The sequence below is a fragment of the Heloderma suspectum genome, chromosome 1 (genome assembly GCF_057233095.1).
Source record: "Heloderma suspectum isolate Gila_16-S chromosome 1, 16-S_ref, whole genome shotgun sequence".
Taxonomy (NCBI): domain Eukaryota; kingdom Metazoa; phylum Chordata; class Lepidosauria; order Squamata; family Helodermatidae; genus Heloderma; species Heloderma suspectum.
In genome coordinates this window covers 373,511,048-373,524,739 of record NC_139458.1, presented here as the reverse complement: position 1 = coordinate 373,524,739, position 13,692 = coordinate 373,511,048, and the positions used below count along the sequence as shown (strand labels likewise).

The 13,692-nt window shown below is 39.6% G+C and overlaps 2 protein-coding genes across 12 annotated transcripts in view; both read left to right on the top strand.

The window, feature by feature from the left end:
• Window positions 1–13,692, top strand: part of SMYD3 (SET and MYND domain containing 3) — a 551,565-nt gene that overhangs the window by 244,747 nt on the left and 293,126 nt on the right. The window lies entirely within an intron of this gene.
• LOC146359864 (zinc finger BED domain-containing protein 5-like) overlaps window positions 10,166–13,692 on the top strand; it is an 84,756-nt gene continuing 81,229 nt past the window's right edge. Inside the window, exon 1 of the mRNA XM_084828279.1 lies at window positions 10,166–10,252. The gene's annotated coding sequence lies outside the window, so the exon portion shown is untranslated. The remainder of the gene's footprint in view (window positions 10,253–13,692) is intronic.

Sequence of the window (13,692 nt, the reverse complement as noted above, 5' to 3'; positions counted from 1 at the left end):
AGTTTCTGGATGAGTGGCATATAAATCACAGAGGGCTGGATTGTTGCAAGAGCGGATCTGTGAAATAGCCTCCTGTCTCAAGACTCTTCGATCATAAACACCTAGTATGCTGAACAGAAAAATGTATTTAGATATTAAAGCTTCAAGCTTGCGTTGGGTTGTAAGGTTATGTGGAACTTAAAACTGGGAGCCCAATAGAATAGACACCAGCTTTCTGTATCATCAAGAGTTGATCAGAGGACAGACTACAGGCAGTTCCTGCAGGGAGATTCACACAGTAGTCCATAATCCTCCTGGCCTGGGAAGTCAAGTGACACTAGAGGGCCCAACCAGTGCCACTGGTTGATAGAAAGACTTCCAGATCTGCTATCTTCTCTCAGTCTCTCTTCTCTCACTGATGAAGGTCACAAGACCTTTCCTCTGTACCACCAGACTCTCAGTCTTCATCAAGCCTTCCTTCTGCCTCTCCCCCACAGTGGTGCTCAGATTATGAGGGAAATGCAGAGCTCCCTTAATGAAATAAGGGAGGGCCACCTCTGACTTTCTCTAATTTTAGGCACGTTTTGGCCCCACATAACCGTATAACAACAGTAGCTAAGGGGACCAGCACAAAAGGTAAGGGAGTAAAGCACCCTCTGCCTCTCCCCTGTAATTAGAGAGCTTCCCCAAAGTACTTGGCATCTCTAGGCCTTACTGTCTGACACATATAACAGCTCCATATTGCATACAACAGTTGTAAAATTTTACTTAAGGCAAATTCACACAACCGTATTTTTGAGGCGTAACTGTCACTATGAGGTAGCCTTCATTGGTGCTAACATATTTTTGTTAAAGTGCCCTCATGTGCCACAAATCCATACAGGTGGCCGGGTGTGGGGGGGAACCAAAGCTTAGTATCACCTGCACTTGCTAGCTCCTCCCTACTATGTCATGGAGGGTCAATGATTGTCTTCGTATTGCCTGCCATTGCTCACTGGCTTGTTGCTCCTTTGATCATAAAGTATTTTGAAAATGAAGTATTGCCCCATCTCTCTGAAAGTGCCATATCCTAAATGAAAGTTCTCATTTATGGGGCTCTACAAAGATCCATTACAGAAATGGCTGTGAAGTGCTAACAACTCTGGGCATAGCTACACCACAGACCTACACTAGGTTAATAGTTATTAACCTCTTTCCTGGAAACTGTAGTTCTATAAGGGAGCAGAGCTAGGAATTTCAGCAACTTCAGTAAATTATGGCTCCCAAGTTTCTTTGGGGGAAGACATAAACTAATATAAAACCAGTATGTAGTGTAGATACTGCTTAGGGTCCCAGTTGAGAGTATTTCTGCTCACAGTACAATTTGCCATGGCCTGAGGCAGGCCTACAAGGAGAACAGAAGAACAGTTTTAGCACATAGAAACTCACCAAGAGAACTTCCTTTGACCAAAAACATTTAAGATAATACTTGGAACGATCATTGCCTATATGGGTAATGACAGAACATCACAAATCCTTTAGGATTTGATGAAAGTAAAGTGTTAAAATGCTGTCTCTTTCATCCCCCAAAATGAATGTGGAACTATTGCTGCCCAATGTGCAGTATGTTTGCTTTTTGTTTTTTCTATCACCTATGATAAACTAGATTATGTTAGGTTTTATGATAAAAAGTAATATAAAACTGTAACATAAGATAAGGCTTTCTGTTTGTGAAGAGATTTGTACAACAGGCAGTTTTGTGTTTACAATTCAATAAGTCATTTATATGAATCTCTCATTTCAGGCAACCTTATTTGTGTAGTTAATATTGACTCTGTGTTAAGGATTTTTCAAAAATAAACCAATGGAAAGGATATAGCAGAGATTAAATAAAGATATGTGTAAGCATAGACGAATGAATGCCCAAGGGTTATTTTCTATTAGAAATAAATGTACAAATCAGAGGTGAAGATTCAAATTCCTGTTACATTGTGGTTTTAGGATGGATATTTAATTGTGGAATTTCTACTCCAGTTTGAAAGAACCTGATTTTAGTTCTTAAAAAGAAGAAGGCAAGCATCTTTCAACTTATGGGCCCATATCCTCCACTGTGTGCTGCAGTACATGCTCACAATTTTGTGGATGCAGAAGTGGGTGCTCATTGGGAAAGGAATGCCCCCACACATTCAAGGGGATGGTTTGGATAAATTTCATATATGTGTAAATATATAATGGAAAATAAATTAATATTTTAAAAATAGAATCAGCATACATGGTAATAATTACATATTTATTTTATTGTTTATTTATTGCATTTCTATACGCCTCATAGCCGAAGCTCTCCGGGCAGGTTACAGAAGTTTAAACATTAAATACAATACAAAAAGTTTAAAAGCCATTTACAAAAAAGCAAATAAAAGCACGCAGATAATATACACAGACAACATATAATTAAAAACAACATTGAACTATCAGTGTTCAGTATCTATCATCTATCTATCTATTAGAAGACATTTACATTTCTTTTATTTAATAGAAATTATTAGCATTATGTGTTTATTACACTAAACTCTGTCTTAACTGGGCTCACTTTTCATATGGACTGCTTTTCTACATTACCTCCCTTTTTATAGAGACTTTATATCCCTTCTATTTGTTTCTGTATTTCTGGAGGATTTTTTAAAAGTCCTCTGTTACTGGCCACAATGGACTCTAAAAGACGTTAATACTATATTTAAAAAGTTAAACTTCAATAAAACCAAAATATAAAATTTCCAGTTTCTAGTTGAAGGCAATAAAACAACCAGCAGAGGCCCATACCATGGCTAAAAACTGAGCAGACACAACCTCATTCTCCCTCCATTTATTCAAGGCACCTCTCCCTTCCATAGGAAAGTAACGACTCTTACTTTTTTGAAGGCCGGGATGGGCTGACCGTATTGGCTTCCTGGGTAGGCAGCACAACTACAGCTAGTGTATTAGTTTGGCAAATGCTCTAGGTTTAACCGCCGTTGTCCAGACTACTGAGAATGAAAGCATTCAAAGCAGGGCTTTATGTGAAGACCTCCAGGTGCAAGGAACACACAGAAAAAGTTGTTCTCCTTATGCAAACTTCTCTTCTCCAGAATTGTCTCACCCATAAGATAAAAGGGGAAGTTGCCCTTGGCAGGTGCGAGGCATCCAGCTTCTTCGTACCCTATTCCTGCTGCCTCTGCTGCATGCACATTCTCATCCATACTGCTACTCTCCTCCAAATATGCGCCTTGGAAGCAATGGCAACATAAGAAAGTGGTCAAACAAAGGCAAGAGAGCAGTCTTAGAATGAAGAGAGCAGTTGAGAGGTGCCTCAGGCATGGGTATTGCGTTCTAGGTTTCTATTTTTTGCACTCAAATGCTGAACTAGTATTATTCCAGCATAATTATTCTCTAGGGCTCTTTGGTGTTCAGCATGGGATATGACCAGTTAGCATGAAAGAAATTTAGAGTTACTGATGCTATTGGAGGGAGGAGGCCAGGCTAGTCTGGGCCAGGGCAAATAGGAGTCATTCCAGGTAGGCTCAACCAAGTGCCATCTCTGCCCACCAAGCCAAACTGGTCTGCTGAAGTAACTTGCGTGGACAAGGTACCCTACTTTCCGTCATACAGTTTGTCTCAAGTTGGACAGTTTGGTTTGGCCTTGTAAACAGTATCTGTCTAACCGATGGGCACTTAAAGCCAAGCTGAATTGAGTTAAAGATTTTTGTAGTAATCAATTGTAAACCATCAGGGTTGGTGGTTTTCCATTTTTTTTAAAGGTGTTGCTGATTTAATTTTCTCTGTAGCAATGTTTTTTCTTGAGATTTCTACTTTGAAATTCAATAGCATATTGTTGGATTTCCTATATGCATTGTTTTAAGATTAGTTTATCGAAGCAAAAAGACATAAACAATATTGTTTGACAACACTTCTGAAAAATACCTTATGTACTCTGCAAACTGGCTGCTTCTTGTCCATTTTTGTTTGTCCATCCAGTTGTACAGCAACTGGATTTTTAAAAAATCGTTTATTTGCTCTAATTATTTGGTATGCTTTTTATTTTTCTGTCAAAAAAATTACAACTGCAGCCTAGCTTTTAATTCAATATAATTCTGTATGCACATTCCAGCATTGTTATTTCTCTATGAGTAGCCCAAAAATCAATGTGTGTGCTAAATTTAAGGAATTTATAGTGTTCAAGTGTTGATATGAGATCTGTCTGTCTTCTGATCCACTGACTAGAAATTGTTTCATTTCTATTTCTGTTTTCAAAATATTTTAAAATACTCTTTATTCTTTGGCTAATGAGAGTAGAAGAGTTTTACTTAACTCTTACGTTAACCTTAAGCTGTCTTCTAGAACAGGGATGGTGGACCACAGCTAAAACGGTTTTTGTATTTTTACCCATAACGATAACAGTGAGATGGGCCACTAGAGCTCCTGGTGCTTTTTTTCTTGCAAATGCAACAATGGAATTATATTTTTCTCTCCCCCCTCCCCCTTATAAAAGACTACCTGAGATATAGGCTTGAAGAGGTTTTGGTACATAATCCTGTTGAAGGGCTTATGTACTGGAACCCCAGTACTTTTAAAAAGGTGTGTGTGTATATGCTTCTGGAGGGAGAAGAGAAGGGGAGAGAACGTTGTGTTACCATTTCCTTGCCTACCTTTTCTCTCACTCAGTCCTCAGCCTTATGGGCTTCAAAATATGTGACTGCTACCCTTGTAGGATTGATGCTTAAGGGGTGGAAGTCTATGTGGTTCCATATTGTGCATGCATCACATTCACAGCACGTAGCTTTAATAGCACATGTATGTGATGTGAAGCACTACAGTTCTAGGCACCATTGCTATGTGCTGCCTTAGTGCACATAAATTTTCTGTGATATCACACATGTACATTCACAGAAGAAAAAGCTCAGGACTTTTTCCCCTGGCAACATTTACCAAGAGGGTACAATTTTGGTCATGTCTGTAAAATTCTGTTCACTTGCCAACCTTAGGGCCCCATTTGAGTCCCCTGAGCTTTCTGAACAACAGAGGCTGAATGAGGGTACATTTATGGACATGACAGAGTCCTTCCAGACTAGGAGCCTTTCTACATGAGGCTTTTATTGTGGCTCGTGATTGCTCACTCATGGTAGTTTGCAGGACCTTTAAACAGTGTCATCCTCCTCCAGGGCCTCACCTGTGCTTTGCAATCATTATCATATTTTTTTTTTCCTAATGAGGGAAGTGTGGTATTAATTAGAAATCGTGGAATGAGAGTCTCGTGTAATTGTGCAATTCAGCTATACCACAGCACCATCTAGTGGTTATATAATGAAACATATAGAAAGGCAGAGAAAGGTAAACCCTGGAAAAAAGGACGTGTAAAGGAGCCGAATTTTAATCCTACGAAGAATCCAGAAGCAGAAGCTTCGGTAAAGATGTGGGATAAAAGCCTCATGTAGAAATGCCCTAAAGCAGGGTGCAGTGCAGCTTTCTTGATATGCCCTATATTGGAAGAGAATGGTCCTGGTTAAACAACTTCCCATAGTTACTCTGTATTTGAAAAGCCCCTGTAATGCATTGGCATTGCATGAAAGAGTTGAGAATTATTTCTATAAATTTTTTTTTGCCAGCTTAATTAAATATTTGGATTTTGAAAAACATTCTGCAGATATGCATACAGTGCTTTGCTCCTTTGTCCCCCCATTTTAAGAACTGCATTTGCCAAAACAATTGCACAGAGTATTTTTCTGAATGAGAAAGCAAACACCCTTTATATCATTACACAGGCAAGAATGAAGTTGCCTCAGGCAGGGCTGGGGTCTAGAGAGCTGTAGAAAAATTCAGCAAGAATTCCAAGCTATGTAAAGAAAACCCTCTTGGGGTGAGAGTAGTTCTATTTGCAAATTTTTCTAAAGCAACCAAAGAGGGGAGAAGAGTAGTCTCTGGTTATAGGAAAAACGCACTTCATAAAAAACTCTCAAATCAATAGGGCTTCACTTTCCAGCCTACGTTAATCCTTCTGAAGAAAGAATACTTTTCTTTTTAAAAGCTCTGTGCCGGTCTTTCCTTAAAACTATATGAGATCCAGAAAGATGGGAAGCCAAGTTCTTCTCTGAATTTTCTCAGGATAAGAAAGAGGACCACATTTCAGATTCCCTGCTGGACTTTAACTCTGAAATGCCCAGACGTTTTTGTAGATTCTCTCCATGTTTTCTTTTCATATTGTGTGTCACTTTTAAGAAAAAGAGCTCGCACAGTGGGTGAGAATGTCCAAACAAGTCCCTTATTATTTATAATGTATTTTGTCTCTATATAAAAACTTTCAGTTTTTTTCTTTATTGAGTTTGTGGCTTTAGAATTTTTGTGCTTAACCATCCTTTATGAGCTTTGCGTATTTTATATTGTTGGACTAATCCTATCAGAGTTAAACATATCTAAATCCATTGAAATAAACCAATGGGATTTGGAGCACCTAACTGCATAGGATCAGACTATAAATGACCTGGCCACAATCCAACACTGGGTTATGTGCACTTAAACCCATTGATTTCAGTGGGAAAGAAGATCATAACATGGTGCTGGATTATGGCCATTAATGTAAACTTATTCTTTCTATTGCATCCCTATGGAATGCATTATTGTTTTCCTCCCTTTTTGTTTCAAAACATGACATGTATCTAATGGGTGTTTTTCTCTTTGCAGGTGAGTAGATAGTTTCTCCTTTGAGGACTCAGTTTTGGTAAGTATACCATACCAATAACAGCCTGCTTTTTAAGAAGCATCCATTTCAGGAGTAGCTAACTGAAAATATATCCTTATAATTCTCTGGCAGTCTTCCCCAGCCTAGTGCTCCTCAGATGTGTTGGACTGCACCTCCCATCATTTTCAGCCAACTGTCCCCAGCCTGGCTTGAGATGATGGGAGTTGCAGTCCAACACATCTGAGGATGGTTGAGGAAGCCTGCTCTATTGTTTTTGAATGACCTATTCGAGGAAGCTCCGTTATACATAAAAGAGAGAAGCAGACCATTCCCAGGGTACTGATTTTTGTCCTTTTCGGCTTACAATAATTTAATGAGAACTTCTAGGCATTTTCCTACAGCTACCTAAGGATAATTCAGAGCTGGCCCAAAGTTACATAAATTAAATTAGGAGGGAAATGAAGGTAGAGGGGCAGGTTTTACCATTCTCAGTTCCAAGATGTCTGTGCTGGCTTTAAGCTGCCACTGTTGACAGTAGGAAGAAAAACATAAGAAATTCTGAAAACACGTGTTTTGTAGACAATAATGAAAGATTAACAGCGCAATTCTATACATATTTACTCAGAACTAAGTCACACTAAGTTCACTGATGCTTATTTCCTACTAAGTGTGTTTAGGATTATGACTTAAACCATGTTTGATGAAAGACTTAGGAGACCTTGAACTTTAGCTCAATGAGAATAGCTTCAACTGGAAGTAATTAGAGCATTAGTTTGTATAAACACTGGCCTGGTGCAGGCAATCGTATCTTGGCTTAATAAGCCAAGATATGCATGAAATTGTACCTCTGTGCTTGTAGCCCCTTCTTGGAGGCTGTGATTAAACCAGAAAGTTTTTAATTTCCCATTTTCTTTAACTAGAAAACTGTGGTTACCAGCTTCAGAAGAAGCCAGGTTATTAAAACACAGACTGAATCTGACTTAAGATCCTTGCTTGCTCCAAAGCTGGTAACCACAGTCTCCCATTTCTGATTACGGAAAACTATGATTATTTATTTATTTATTTATTTATTGCATTTATACCCCGCCTTTTTTCCTCTTGCAAGGAACCCAAGGCGGCTTACATTATCCTCCTCCTCTCCATTTTATCCTCACAACAACAACCCTGTGAGGTGGGTTGGGCTGAGAGTGTGTGACTGGCCCAAAGTCACCCAGTGAGCTTCCATGGCCAAGTGGGGGCTAGAACCCGGATCTCCCGGCTCCTAGTCCAACACTCTTGCCACTACACCACACTGGCTCTTAGAGACTTCCAGGTTTAATCACAGCTTGCATGAAGGGAGGAATGACAGGGGTACATTCAGGAGCAAAAGGTTTGTGCATGTCTTGGCTTAATAAGCTTAGATATAATTGTCCAAATGCAGCCATTATCTAGTTAAGGAATCTTGAGGTTTTTTTAAATCTCACTTTTAACAAATCTAGCTTCAAATCCTGTTTTCAAATCCTGGGTTAGGAGCAACTTTATAATTGTTCATCATGATTATCATCAGTGCAGAATGCAGATATAATACCAAGCTGTGATTAGGGATAGGGGAACTCAAACTCAAGAGGAGAGAGACTGCACAACCAAATGCACCATTCCCAATATTTTTTAAAATGGATTACTTGGTTCCATGACCTCTGCCTCTATTTGCTGGCTTCTCCAGGAAAAGGGATACCCAGGCCAGTTTCATTAAGGACCATACAAACAGTTACCACAGTCTCTTTGAAATTCAAAGCATACATTGACCCGGTTCACACATAATGACTAATATTGTGGGTGCATGGCAGCAAACGAGCATGCCGCCTTTCTCATGCTCGTTGCTTCCGCTTTCAGTCAACAACCCAAGAACAATTCTGGGTTGTTATTGTTACAACTGAACCTGGAACTCTGGTTTGTTTAGGGGTTAAACAACCCAGAGCTAACCCAACAACAAACCATAGGTGATTGTTGGGTTAACTCTGGGTTGTTTAACCTCTAAACAACCCAGAGTTACAGGTTCAGATGTAATGATAACCCTAGAATGGGTTGTTCCTGGGTTACTGATTGGAAGTGGAAACAATGAGCGCATAGGAGGTAGCCCAGCTCCTTGCTGCTGTTCGGCCATGGCAGCTCCTGGTTTAAAGAACCCAGGAATTGTTGTTACATACAAACCAGATCATTGTGTCTGACCTCTTTAAAGTGGACCCAAGTTAGTCTTGGTAGGGTTTCCTTGGAAGCTTTTTTTTTTTTTACAGCCTTTAAATATTCTCCTCCCAACTTGCATATACTAAGTAAGAGGTTACAAGCAGAATTTGGAGCAAATAAAGATACCTCATTAAAGGGTGTTTTTTTTTTTTAAAGAAATAAACACTCAGAGATGGCTTTGTGCATATGAAAGCTTTCTAAACAACTGACCCTTCCCTGAGTACAGGGTATTGTGTGAACTGGTGCTCTATGGATATAGTTCTGCTCCTGAAAGTGCCACTAACTTTATGGAAATTAAAATAGGAATATATCTGTGGTGCACACTGACTTCACACTAAATGCAGTATTAGGAATGGCTGGGAAGGATCATTTGGAGGTCATTTGCACATCTTAAACGGCCATCAGACTGTTTCTGTTCTCTTGTAACTTCTGATGTGTCAAACTGTTCAGTCCCTCCCGATCTCAGCTTAAGATGGTATACGTCTGAAGTTTTCATGGAATGTAGGGCCTAAAAACTAATCCCCTCAGGTGTGGTTGTGTAGTTTTCAGGCTTTATCTGCCTCTCATTTCTGACACAACCTTTGCCTGAGTGAAGCTATGAATCACTTTTAATTACATGTGATTTTATGTGTCTCTTATCTTTTGCTTTTTCTTCTTCACAGTGTTTTTGTTCTTTCTTTGTCTTTGAGAATATTAGATTATTTTATTCTATTTTATTTTCAGTGGTAAATCCACGGAGAATGCTATAAACAGTGATATGCATCATAGCAATAGCAATAATGAATTGATAGAGGGAGAAATCCACCAAGCGCTGCTCCTGTGCAGCTCCTATTAATTTTAATGAGGCTTGCATGGTAGTAGCATCTGGTGGATGATACCCAGAACGTTGACAGAATAGCAAGATCCTGAAATATATCTGATTTTCATGACATACTACATTTGATTCTTCATATTCTGTATGAACGTTGGCCGGCTTAAAAACAAAACACCCATCCTGAGCTTCATTTAATTGTTATGGCCTCTACAGATAATGTAATGTTACTTGCTATTCTAACATGATTGAAATTTTGTAATGGTTATACATAGTCTATACTGTGATGTAGTTGCAGAATGAAGGTGAAAGAATATATTTTACATATTATTTACTTTTATTTCCTAGGTTCTTCATTTTCTCCCTATGTAATGGGAACATGTTGTGTGCTTAAACTGAAGTCAACAGAACTAACTCCTATCAATTTCAATGGTATTAGGCATCCCTAATTGTTTCCCCTTGGACTTTACCCATTGTTCATGCTGAGCCAATTACTTCATTCTACTCTGGAAGCTCTTTCTTTTGTCTGTTCTAGAGTTCAGTCAACCTGTGTAAGTATTCTATTGCATTTACATTGGACTATAATTTCCTAAATGCTTTTCTTGTATCAGTGTTTAGCAGTGTAGCATTTTCTATCAATTTCTCAATAGTTCCTAACATGCCTATTCTAGCTTCTTCAGAGGCCTGTTATTATTATTTATTTTTCCTAAGTAGTAACCAAAATTATATATTTCCTGCTAGAATTATTTCTATGTGTTTATTACATTGTTCTTATCAGCATTAAATTACTGCCCAGTTGCTAATTTCAGCAGATCCTTTTGCAAGTCACAGACTTAATTATGTTAAATTATGATATAACATCTGCATATTTTTCCAAATTTCAATAATTCATAGTGGTATCTTAGAACGTATTAAGCAGTTGAAACATTTGTGACTTAGCAATGAGCACATATTGGAAGCATGCTTAATTTGATACGTCAGCATGGAGTACATACAGTTATATATCTGAAAAGAATCAACCTTAGCTTATTTTTTACACAGGTATGCGTAGCATTACTGCAGTCCTAGAAAAATGGTGTTCATATTGTGAACAATTCTGGTTTAGGAACAGTACTATTTCACATGTCCTGTACAATATACTATAATCAAGAGCAGACTATAGTGTAATCATTATCATACATTTCGGATTTTGTTTGGATTAAGCCATACTATATTTGTTTTTATTAGATATCCTAAAGTACTATATTTTATATGATTTTTCACTCCTCTCTGCTTATGGCATACGATAGTTTGGCTTGCATAGATAAACCACTAAGAGATATGACATGGAAGATCCTGCCTTGGGGGCAATGTGTTAGCCTTGATGGTTTTTCATTTGATCCTTGTGCCTGTAATTTCCATTAATTTAAAGAACCTGGAATTGGTTTATTTGTTATTGGGAGCACCTTTGGGTGTTCCAGAAAAACAGGGGAGTGATTTACATTTTTACCTATATGCATAACTTCGTTTAAAAACTATTTGTGGATACATTTGATACAAAAGCAACGTGTGTCTTTAAACACCACACATTACTTTTTGTACAAGTGTGGTCTGCAACAAAAATTTGCAGTGTATCAGGGCTCCAGGTAATATGGAAATAGAACCTTGTTGTGCTGTTCAGGCCTGGGGTGGGGAGGAAACGTTATGGTGGAGAGAAGATGTTGAAAACTGTATTTGGCAGAAATCCTAAGATTCTATTCTCAGCCATAGATCAAGGGTGAAATCCTATCTGGATGCCCGTCAGCCTTTGAACTCAGAGGCTGATGGGCATCCTATGCAGGAGGCGTGTGGAGGCAATGTTCACTTCCATGCTCCCCCTGCTCTGCAATTTAACTAGATGGGCGTTTTTGCCCATCTAAATGAAGTGTTGGGGAGGGGGAAGGAAGGAGGCTGGGGGAGGCTTCTGGATATGGCATAAGCCAGCCTCCCCAGTCCACTCTGCTCCCCACCAATTGGCATGTTCCCTTTCCTTTCCCTCCAAGGTTGCTTTTGCGACCTCGGAGCAGCAGCCGGTGTGGTTCTCTCTATGCTGGCTGCAAGGGGGAGGGGAGCTCAGATTCCTGGGTCCGAGGCCGGAGCATTGTCTCTGAATCTGAATCCAGGAATCTGAACTATCCTATGGCCCCCCAGACTATGTTCTCTAAAGGCATGGTAGACTCACTTACTTTGCCTGAATTTTGTTTTCTTTAGGCCCTTGTCTTGTAAGCAAGGAACCTCAGAGTTGGTTGTTGGGCCGTTTGGGTAATTTTAAAAATGTATTTTTCTTTATTAACTTCTTTATTTACTGTTTTATTTGAAACATTTATACCCCACTTTTCTTCCAAAGAGCTCCAGGCAATTTACAACAAGATACATGTTAAAACAACTCTGAGAATATAACAATAAAACACTGAAACAGTAGCAGAAATAACAAAATACAATTGTTACATTACTTTTAAACCCTAGATAGTTAAAAAACGCATTCAGTAAGGCAACAATTCACAGTCCAAATGCCTTCCTAAAAATGTTTGTACTTCGTGTGTAGGAACCACTGTCTTACTTTGTGATGGCTCCGTTTTGCTTCCAACAGAAAGACATACAACCACCTGAGCTCGCCAGAGAAAGTGGAAGCACTACTCACTGTGCTTCTTTCTGCTCTCCTGTTATTTAAAACGAAATGTAATGAAAAATTCGATGGCCCAGTTCACATATCACAAGCAGGAATGAGCTGCAGAGAGCCTCAATCTCATATGCTTCACCCTCCCCTTCCTTCCTCCAGTGTTGTTGTTTCAGCTTTGCTCCTACCTCTGCTTAACCGCAGTTTGGCATGTCATCCAGAGTAGCAAACTGTGATTAACATTAACTGTGGTTAGTCTGAAACAAGCCAACTTCAGCCCATGGTTTCTAAAGCTGGCTTGTTTAGGAGGAGGAGGAGAGAAAGGAGGGGTGCCAGGGCTTGGCTCCCTGGCTCCCTTAGCCAGTTCAACAGGAGAGGCCTCTTTGCCTTCAGGCTTTTATTTCCATAGATCAGGTTACACAGATATTCATTTCAAAGACTTGTGAAATAGCTTGCAGCACTTAAACTCAGCACCACAAACAATTGGTTTCTTCACAGCAGGGATCCCCTCCACTTGACTCCAGGAAGGCAACCCTAAGCTGAAGTCCTTTCAGCATTGTAGTTCCCAGTGAAAGATAAGATTGACATACATAAACTCATCACCAAATTATCATAAACAGCAATTCATACAGTGACCAAGAGAATTCAAACCTGGTAAATATCTAAGCATAAAAGATGTTGATCTCTGTGAGTTCTTCTTTGTTGGAGCCTACTTTAAATACCAGGGTAGGCCTAGTTAATATCCCTCTTCTGACCACCCGCTCCCGACCTGAACCTTTAGCCTGTAAACGCAGAGTATGCCACAGCGGGCGTTGCTGCTCCTCCCTCTTGATTTGATGTCTCACCCTGGGTGATACACCCGATCCCCCCTCCACCCCAGAATCGTCTTGTTCTCCAGCTCCCACTGTCTTGGGTGTGACGTGATACCTTATCTCAAAGTTAGGTCAGATCTGAAGCTACAATCCCTATTATCATGGAATGAGCTGCAGAGCCAAGCTGTGCCAAATTCCCAGGCCTTGAAGTTTCCATTACAATATTTTAGTCTAAATCATCCCTCTCTGACTCGGAATCAGACCCAGACTCCCCAGGGTTAGGGCTGTCTGTGATGCTTGGGTCAGACCCCAGAGGGGAAGAGTGTGCAGGCCCAAGGTTCACTTTGGCTCGTTCCTGCTCATGCACATTAAACTAAACCATGGTTTCAGTGTGATGTATGAAATGGGCCAAGGTGATGTATCTCGGCTACAACATTTCAGAGTGCAGTTGAGGGGAGACTCGTATGTTTTAATGTTTTCCTGAATATGATATTCCCTATATATAAAAAACTAGCATACCAGGAAAAAGGCTAGCCTAGAACTT